The 10,041-nt window shown below is 32.6% G+C and overlaps 1 protein-coding gene across 1 annotated transcript in view; it reads left to right on the forward strand.

Annotated features, from left to right (window-relative positions):
- LOC103656543 (AP-1 complex subunit sigma-2) overlaps positions 1 to 10,041 on the forward strand; it is a 22,267-nt gene that overhangs the window by 9,488 nt on the left and 2,738 nt on the right. The gene's annotated exons all lie outside the window — the stretch shown is intronic.

Raw genomic sequence — 10,041 nt, forward strand, 5'->3', positions numbered from 1 at the left:
GCCTATCCGTTTATTTTTTTTAAATGTAACTTTTTTTATTGTCTCAAGGTATATGTAAAATAAAATTTACCATTTTAACTCTTGAAGTGCATAATTCAGTATCACTAATTACATTCACAGTATTGTGCAAACGTCATCACTCTCCGTTTCCAGAACTTTTTACTGTGCCCATACTGAATGAAACACTCAACCATTAAAAATAGTCTCATCTGCCTACTATGCCTTACCAGTTCCTGTAGTCTCTATTCCATTTTCTTTCACCTGCCCGTTTTACCTCATATTGTCCTTTTGTGTCTTTTATTAGCATAATGTCCTCAAGCTTCAACCATGTTTTATCATCAGAATTATGGCTGAATAATATTCAGTTACATGTATATGTTATACTGTGTTTGTCCATTCATCCATTGATGGACACTTGGATCATTTGTAGCTTTTGCATATTGTGAATAATATGCTATGATCATGGGTATAAAGGTATCTGTCTGTGCCTGCTTTCAATTTTCTTGGGTATGTATGTACCTAAAAATAGAATTGGTGAGACATGGTAATTCTGTGTTTAACTTATTGAAGAATAGTCAAATTGTTTTTCACGGTAACTGCTCCATTTGCGATTTTCCACCAGCAAAATATGAGGGTTTCAGTCTGTTCTCACTCTTAACCAATAGTTGTTTGTTGTTGTTGGTGCTATTATTGTTCTACCCATTCTAGTAGGTGTAAACTACTGTACTTTTGATTCGTATTTCCATAATGAGTAATGATTGATTTGGGGCATCTTTTCATGTACTTGTTCACAATTTATATCTTCTTTGGAAAAATGTTAATCCAAGTTCTTTGCCATTCTGAATTGGTCTGTTTGTTTTTTTGTGGTTAAACTGAAGTCGTTTTTTATATATTATGAAAATTAGGGGTGCCTGGGTGGCTCAGTCAGTTAAGTATCTGACTCTTGATTTTGGTCAGGTCATGATCTCAGGGTTCCTTTCTCTCCCCCTTCCTTCACCACTCTATTCTCTTGAAGGAAGAGAGGAAGGAAAATGTTAAATGCATTTCAAATATAGAATTTCCAGATGTTTTTGCCAATTCTGTATGTTAGCTTTTGACCTTGTCGATTTTATCCTTTATGCATATAAGTGTTAATTTTGACAAAGTGCAGTTTATCTTTTTCTTTTGTTAGTAATGATTGTGCTGTTATACCTGTGGAACTCTTGCCATATCCAAGGTTATCAGATTTACACCTGTGTTTTTCTCTAAGAGTCAAGGTTTTAGCTCTTATATTTATATCAGTGGTTCATTTTGATATAATTTTTATACATAGTAAGATTTAAAATGGATCTAGATCTCGTTTTTCATGTGGAAATCCAATGAATCCAGCAACATATATTGAGACTATTCTTTAATCATTTAGTCATTGGCACACTTGTCAAAAAATCAGTTGGCCAACAAGTACATGAAAAGATGTTCAACATCAATTGTTAGGGAAATGCAAATCAAAATCATGAGATACCATGCTTGGCCATCATCAAAAAGATAACAAATACTGGTGAGGATGTGAAGAAAAGGGAACCGTTGTACCCTTTTAGAGGCATTGTAATTTAGTCACATGGAAAACAGTTTGGTTATTCCCTAAAAGATTAAAATTAGAACTATGATATCCAGCAGTTCCACTTCAGGGAATATATCCAAAAGAAATGAAAACACTAATTTGAAAAGTTATCTGCACCTCCATAGAACATAGAAATACAACCCTAAATATCCATGGATGCATGAATGGTAAAAGAAATTGTGAGATAGGTGGATAGGTAAATAGATAGGTATAATGGAATATATTATTGAGTCATAAAAAATGAGGAAATCGTGTCATTGGTGACAGTGTGGATGGACTGGAGACATTATGCTAATTAAAATAAGTTAGACAAAGATCTCACATGTGGAATCTCTGGGGGAAAATCATGGAAAAAGATCAGATTTGTATATACTGAGGGTGGAGGAAGGAGGAGTTGGAGGAAGGTGGTCAAAAGGCACAAACTTCCATTTATAAGATAAATAAGTACTAGAGGTAGAATGTACAGCATGATAACTATAACACTGCTGTATGATATATAGGAAAGTTAAGAGAGTAGACCTTATGGTATATTATTACAAGGAGAAATTTTTGTTGCTATTTCTTTTTATTGTATCTAAATGATAATGGATATTAACCAAACATAATCATTTCACAATACATGTAAGTCAAACCTTTATGCTCTACATCTGAAACTCATACAGTGATGTATGTCAATTATATCTTAATAAAATTGGGGGAAATAAAAAGACTTGTAATAAAGATGCTTCTAAGAAAGCTACTTAGAAGCTGTGTATATGACTATTATTTTACTGTTTGGAAGTGATGCCCATTCTGTAATGCATGTAGTGCAGTGTTTAAGAAAATTTATAATTAGATTACTAATAAAAACAATGAAAAATCAGTTGGCCACGGATGTGTGATAGCCTTATTTATGCATTCTCAGTTCTATGTGGTCTGTATGGCTTTTTATGCCAGAACCACACTGTTTTGACTATGGTAGCCTTACGTTAAGTTTTGAAATCAGGAAATACTAGATATCCACTGTTGTCATTCTACAAGATTATCTTCACTTTTAAAGATTGGCTTTTTAAGATAGTTTGGTCCTTTGCAATTTTATATGAATTTTAAGATAGATTTTTGGATTTCTGCTAAAGCACCATTGGTATTGCATTGAATCTGTGGATGACTGTGTAGTTATGGACATCTTAACAATATTAATAAGTCTTCCAGTTAGTGAACACTGGCTGTCTTTCCATTTGTGTTTTATTTCATTTCTTTTAGCAATGTTTTTTATTTATCAGTGTACAAGTCCTTTACCTTCTTGTTTGTTAGTCTGTTCCTAAGTATTTTACTTTTCCTGATGCTATTATCAATGTGATTGTTTTTTTAAGTTACTTTTGAGATATTCATTTCCAGTGTGTGTAAATAAAACTGATTTTTGTTTGTTGATTTTTTTTTAATCTTGCAATTTTGTTGACTTTATCGATTTGATTTTTGTGTGTGGAATTTTTAGGGTTTTGTACATAAGATGGATGTTAGAGCAGACATAATTTTACTTTTTTCTTTCTAATTTGGATGCTTTTTTATTCTTTTTTTTAATTGCTCTGGCTAGGACTTTAAGGACTATGTTGAATAAAAGTAGAGGGAGGAGGACCCTTATCTTTTTCCTAATCTTAGAGAAAAAGTTTTTAGACTTTTCATCACTGAATATGAATGTGGACTTTTCATATATGGGACTTTTATTCTTCTGTTGCTGCAATGTTGAGTTGTGTTTTTGGGTTTTTTCTTTTTTAATCATGAAAGGGTATTAAATTTTTCAGGTGCTTTTTGTGCAGCAGTGGAGATGAGTATGTGGGTTTTTTCTCTGAACTTCTTTCAGTGTGGCTTCTTATATTGATTGATACTAATGTGGTGAATGAGCCTGATGTTCTAGGAGTAAATTACACTTGGTTGTGGTATATAATTTTTTTTATTTTGCTTTAAATTATGTTTGTTACTAACTTGTTAAGGATTTGAAAATCAGTATTTATCATAGATAGTCATTGTTAGTTTTCTTATAGTGCCTTTGCCTTTGGTATCAAAGTAATACTGGCTTAACAAAATAATTTTGGAAGTGTTTTTTGCTTTTCAATTTTATTGAATAGTATGAAGAAAATTGGTGTCAGTTCTTCTTTAAATGTTTTGTATAACTCACCGATGAAGACATCAGGTACTGGGGTTACTTTTCTTGGTTGGGAAGTTTTGATTCCTGATTCAGTCTTCTTATTAGCTATGGATCTGTTCAGATTTTTTATTTCTTTATAACTCATTATAGGTTGTGTTTCTAGGAATATATGCACCTCATCTGGTTATCCAGTTCTTTTGGCACACAGTTCTTCATAGTATTCTCTTACAATTTTTTTTAAATTTTTGTAAAAAATCAGCTATAATAACCTTTTTGATTTGATTTTAGGGATGTGAATCTTTTGGGGTTTTTTTAGTCAATATAGTTAAAGGTTTGTCAGTTCTTTTAAATTGTTTATTTAAATTCAATTTACTTAACATATACTATGTTAGTAGTTTCAGGGATTATCAGTTTTGGTCTTTTCAAAAACCAGACTTTTGGTTACTTTGATTTTGTGCATTTTTCCATTCTCTATGTTCTGTATGCTATAAATCTACTATCTTTCTCCCTTTTCCTAGCTGTGGGTTTTAGTTTGTTCTTTTCCCTGTTCTGTAAGGAGTAAGTTTAGCTTGTTGGTTTTGAGATCTTTTATCTTTTTTAATGGAAATTTATAGCAAAAACAAGAATTTTAACATTGCCAAGAAGTTATCCCATAAGTTTTGTATGTTATGATTTTATTTTTTTCCTCTCAAGATACTTTGTAATTTCTTTGATTTCCTCTTTGACCCATTGGGTATTTACGATTATGTCATTTAATTTTGTGGATTTATTTGTGGGTTTTTCTGATTTCCTTCAGCTATTGATTTCTAGTTTGATTCATTGTGTCAGGAAAAGATAATCTCAAATATCTTAAGACTTGTTTGGTGATCTAATATATGATCTCATGTGCACTAGAGAAGAATACATATTCATGATAAATACTGCTGGGTGCAGTATTCTTGTCTTTGTCTTTTAAGTCCACTTGTCTCGTAGTATTTATTGTTCAAGTTCTAAATTTCCTTATTGAGCTTCACTCTGATAACATAGAGTGGCAACAGTAATTTTTCCTCAAAGTAATTACTTGGAAAATGTAAATGGGGGTGCCTGAGTGGCTCAGTTGGTTAGGTATCTGACTGTTGATTTCAGTTCAAGTCATGATCTCAGGGTTGTAAGATTGAGCCCTGTGGGCTGTGCATTGGGTGAGGAACCTGCTTGGGATTCTCTCTCTCTCTCTCTCTTCTTCTAGTTCTTTGTGCTTTCTATTCTGTTTCTGCCTCTAATCTCCAGGCACCCATAGGTCTGCAGCATCCCTGCAACTCCTCACACATCATGGCACCTGCCATATGTAAATACCCTCCAACTTGATACTAAAATTATGCCAGCCTTCCCATCATCATTTTGAGTTACGTGAGCAAATACCATTCCCTGGAGTAACCTCATACAAACCAGAATGTTGCAAACAAGTTCAGTATTTTTTCTTCTAACTCAAGGGAGGACCAGAAATTGGGTGGCTTTGTCTCTACTGGGGTTAGTACTGGTTTTAGCTGTGCTGGGGAAACATGTAGGTTAAGGGTAAAGTGAAGATGTCATGAAATTTCATACTATTTCAGTTCAGCTTTTGGTTATTTCAGTGTTTGCTTAGTTGTTGCAGGTCTTAGAGTTCTCAGTGATACTTTGGTTTGTGCTATTGTTTTTTGATGTATTAAAGTAAGAACAAAAGTCTGGAGCTTTCTAGTTCACTGTCTCTCCTTTGTCCCTCTCAAGATGTCTTTATTTGGCTTTGGATCAGAATAATGGTGGTTTCATAATGTAAGTTAGGAAATGTTTTCTTCTCTTCTGTTTTGCAATAGTCTCAGTTTCCCAAGGAATCTTGTATAGCTTTCCCTTACTAGTCAGTTGTAGGTCTTACTTTTGCCCCAAGCACATGCAATTAATTTGCTTTATATTGTTTTTGTCTTAAGTGTATATTAAAGCCCTTTTGCTGTATGAAAGAGCTGAGTGCCTTAAGTCAGTTCTTCAGAGAGCCTGCAGACAGTTTAGTGCAGATATAGGCAGTCTTTACAAATAAGTTCTTTACTCCTTCCAGAGCCAGAGATCAGGGTCCTACATAAGAACATGCCTATCTGTACTTCAGAACTGCCACTGTGCCCTATAGGGAGTGGGTGGGAGCATAGAAAATGCTACAAAGCTTTCCTACCGTTTTCAAGTTACCTTTTTCTTCATTCAGAATTTACTTAGTTCCTGTAAACTTTACTTGTTTCCAACATCCTGGAAAAATTGGTTTTTGATAGTTCAGCTTGTTTTTTGATGTTTCTTTGGGTAATGACAGGTTGGCACTGCGTACACATTTTGCTGCTATCGTGCCCTAATTTCTTAATTTTCTTTTTTTGACTCCCAAGATGTATTAATGTCATGAAGACCCAAAATACTAAATTTATACTTACCCCACTATAATATTTTCTTGATATGTGAGAGAACAAAATGAGTTGGTTAATTGTGGGGCTTATATATCCTTTAACTAAAAATCGATCTTAAATATTTAAATGTCATTAAGGTACTATTTTGGGCAGAGTCTTTTAGAGATTGCTTTTAGGTTGTTTTTTCTTTCAGTGAAGAGGGTTTTTCTCCCTCCTAAAGGAGAATGGCCTTCATAGTTGATTAATGTTAATTTTTTGTTTTAGTAGAATAATAATTGTCTGTAAGGAATACTGTGGCTTATTATCAATCCTTGCCTAAAGCAAAAAGATCTACTCATTTATGTAGTTGTAGGGATGGCTGTGACTATCACATTTTGTAAGTGTTGATTAGGATTGTTTATTCTCTTTCATAATAAATCTCTTTTAGTATTTTGAGACTTTGGATAATGAGTTAATATCCAAAATATATCAAGAATTCTTAACAACTCAATAAAAAACTGATTTTAAAAATGGGCAAAGGACTTGGTAGACCTTTCTCAAAAGAAAACATAGGAATGGGCAACAAGTATATGAAAAGATGCATAATATCACAGTACTCATCAGAACTGAAAAGCACAGTGACACACAACCTTATATAGAGTAGGATGGCTAGTATCAAAAAGCAGAATCTAACAGGTGATGATGTCAAGCTATGGAAATTGGTCCCCTATACACTCAATGGGAATGCTAAATGTACAGTTACTTTGCAAAATTATATGGAGGTTCTACAAAATATTAATAGTAGAACTATCATATGATCCAGCAATCCCACTTCTGTGTCTCTATCCAAAAAAGAAGCACTATTCATAATAGCTAAGATGAGGAAGCATCCTAAATTTTCATCGGTAGATGAATGGGTAAAGAAAATGTGGCATATACATACAAAGGAATATTTAAGCTTAAAAAAGAAGGAAGTTCTCAATATGCAACAGAACAACTAACCTTGAGGACATTAGGATAAGTGAAATAAGCCAGTCACAGAAACACAGATTAAAAATTTAAAAACTAGTGGGATATATGAAGTCTCTTTCTATTTATAATTTTGTCAAGTTTGCCATTCATGTTTTAGTATTACCTGAAAAGTCTACTTGTATCACAAAAGATAGCCCCAAGTATTTCATTAAATTGTTAATGTAATTAATACTTTAAATGGGAATTTTGCCCAGTTGTTATTTTTGTTGGAAATTTTTCCCTGTAAATTAGTATTTTCATTGGAAATTTTACCCTAATGTGTTCTCATCTGAGCTTATAACGGAACTTTTATAAAGAGAATATTGAAATAGATGCAGAATTTCATTGGAAAAATATTTATTCATAAAATAATATGAATCACTAAGGACACAAATAGATTCCTCCCCAGAAAGTAAGATCTTTTGTAAGAGAATGAATTATGTTTGTGTTTAACTTAACTTACAGTTTCATTCCATTATAATTTTAATCTAAGTGGAAAAAGGAAGAGGTAAGGGAAATATCTCTTTAAAATGTTTGGGAGTATACTAAGCATTACTATTTAACTGGCTTTTCTCCATTTATGGTTCTATAATTTAAGTTGAAATGTATCTAGATTTTTTAAAGAATACTTTACATAATTTCATACCATGTTTGTGGTTAAATATTATAATGAAATACATTAAGAATACTTAATATGCACGGCTTTTTAAAATTAATAGTTTAGCTTTGGGTGCTACAGGTATTTTGCATGAGAGGTATAATCCCTTTGAGAGTCTGAAGGGCCAAGGACCCTCTCCCTGGGAAAAAAAAGTACATAATTTTGTCTTAATGTTAAGGGTTTCTTGTATTGCTAGAAGTTTATCCATGGATTCTTGTAAGGGTCAGTAAAAAGGTGTTCCTTTTTCCTATGGATATGAGACACATGTTTTTAAATTTGTGGGCATTGGCATCTAATACATCTATTTGGGGGAATTCTTTAAAATCTGTGAAGTATTTTGTTTATTTTCCTAAAGTAATATCCTTAGTTTCAAAGTTTCTTTTGACTTTTGTTGTTGTCATACTAAACTCATAGCAGAGTTTAATAGTTAGAAATCTGCATTACTATTTAAAATGATTGATAAGAAACTACTTTTGCACTTTTCCTTGGGAAGAATTTTCCTCTGTGATCTGTAGTTTATGATCACATTAAGATGTAATTTTATTACATTATTACATGTACCATTATTACAATGTAATAATTTTCATGAAGGTAGTCAGTAATAAGATCCTGCTTAACTGAATCCTGAGAAGCTGGCAGGTTGAAGTATTCTAGTTGAATTTTCAGTTAACTGAGTATTCAGCAGATNTGATTATACTGAAAATCTTTCCATATCATTAATAAAGTATTTCATGATTTTTGGGAGGTAGGATATCATTTTGAACAAGTATAATGATATATATTTAGAAATAGTAAAAATGAATCTGAACTCTTGAGCATCCTTTTAAAGTTAAATATTCAATCATAAAAAAAAGCAAAATTTGTTTTTGTTTTACTGTGCACTGTTGCAGAAGTCTTACTGCTTGTCAACTTAATGTATGCTATGTAAGAACATGCCCATTTCTTTTTCTGTAACGTTACGAGTAGTCTAATAATTGCTGTGCTAAATAACTACTCACCTTTTTAACAGAAATATAAAGAGCTGACATACTTACGAAGACCTACTTAAGAGTGAAGATACAGTCAGCTCAGTGTAGATCCAGTATCTTTATAACTATATATTTCCCTCTCTGCAACTCCAATCCTGCTTTATTTTTTTTTACATTTTATTTATTTGACAGAGATAGAGACAGCCAGTGAGAGAGGGAACACAAGCAGGGGGAGTGGGAGAGGAAGAAGCAGGCTCCCAGTGGAGGAGCCTGATGTGGGGCTCGATCCCATAATGCCGGGATCACGCCCTGAGCCGAAGGCAGACGCTTAACCGCTGTGCCACCCAGGCGCCCTCCAATCCTACTCTTTTTTTATTTTTATTATGTATATGATATTCATATAGCTTATTCCTGCCCACAGTTGACATATTTCTTATTGAAAAAATTTTGACCTATGAACATTTGAGGAATATTTCTTTTTAAACACATATGTTTTTAAAGATAAAACTACATGAATTTCATCAAAAAGAACTATCTCTGGTTAACCTTGTAAGACTAAAATCTGCAATTATTAAAACCTTTACTAAAGAAAATGAAGACTTGGAATACTAGGTTATATAATGTTTAAGGTAAACATTTCTTAGCAATTTCAAGGATTTTTTATGCCTCATTTATTGAATCATATTTTGCTACATAATGGTATCAGTCTCTCTTTAGGATCTCAAAACTGTGTCAGAAAATATACAATGTTATGTCGCTCAGTAGTAAGTAACACTTTAAACATATTATTACTAACTTATTTATAGAGTTAAAAAATCAGTCTGTTTTGGGGCATCTGGGGGGCTCAGTCAGTTAAGTGTCTGCCTTCGGATCATGTCATGATCTCAGGGTCCTGGGATCCAGCCCCTCATCAGACTCCTTCTACCTCTGTGCCTCCCTCTACTCATTCTCTTTCTGTCTCTCATCTCTCAAGTAAATAAAATCTTAAAAATACATATGTCAATCTGTTTAAGTACTTTTAGCAAAATATAATTTTGGTTTTGTAATATAGTTTCTCATTTTATTATAGTCAACGATTTTCTAATTATGGTTTTATACTATAGAATATTAAAACCTTTAATATAGAATATTAAAACCTTTAATATTGTATGTGCTTTTATTAAAACATGCTTCATATTTCATATAAAAGGAAAAGTACCAAATAATTCATTGCTTATATCCAGAGATTTTAATGTCTAAGTTATAATTAAACAAATTCAAAAGTTATTCAAAGTGGTTTGCCACTAAAAGAGGCCTTTGAAACG

Source organism: Ursus maritimus, assembly GCF_017311325.1.
Source record: "Ursus maritimus isolate PB19 chromosome Y unlocalized genomic scaffold, ASM1731132v1 scaffold_Y4, whole genome shotgun sequence".
Lineage (NCBI taxonomy): Eukaryota > Metazoa > Chordata > Mammalia > Carnivora > Ursidae > Ursus > Ursus maritimus.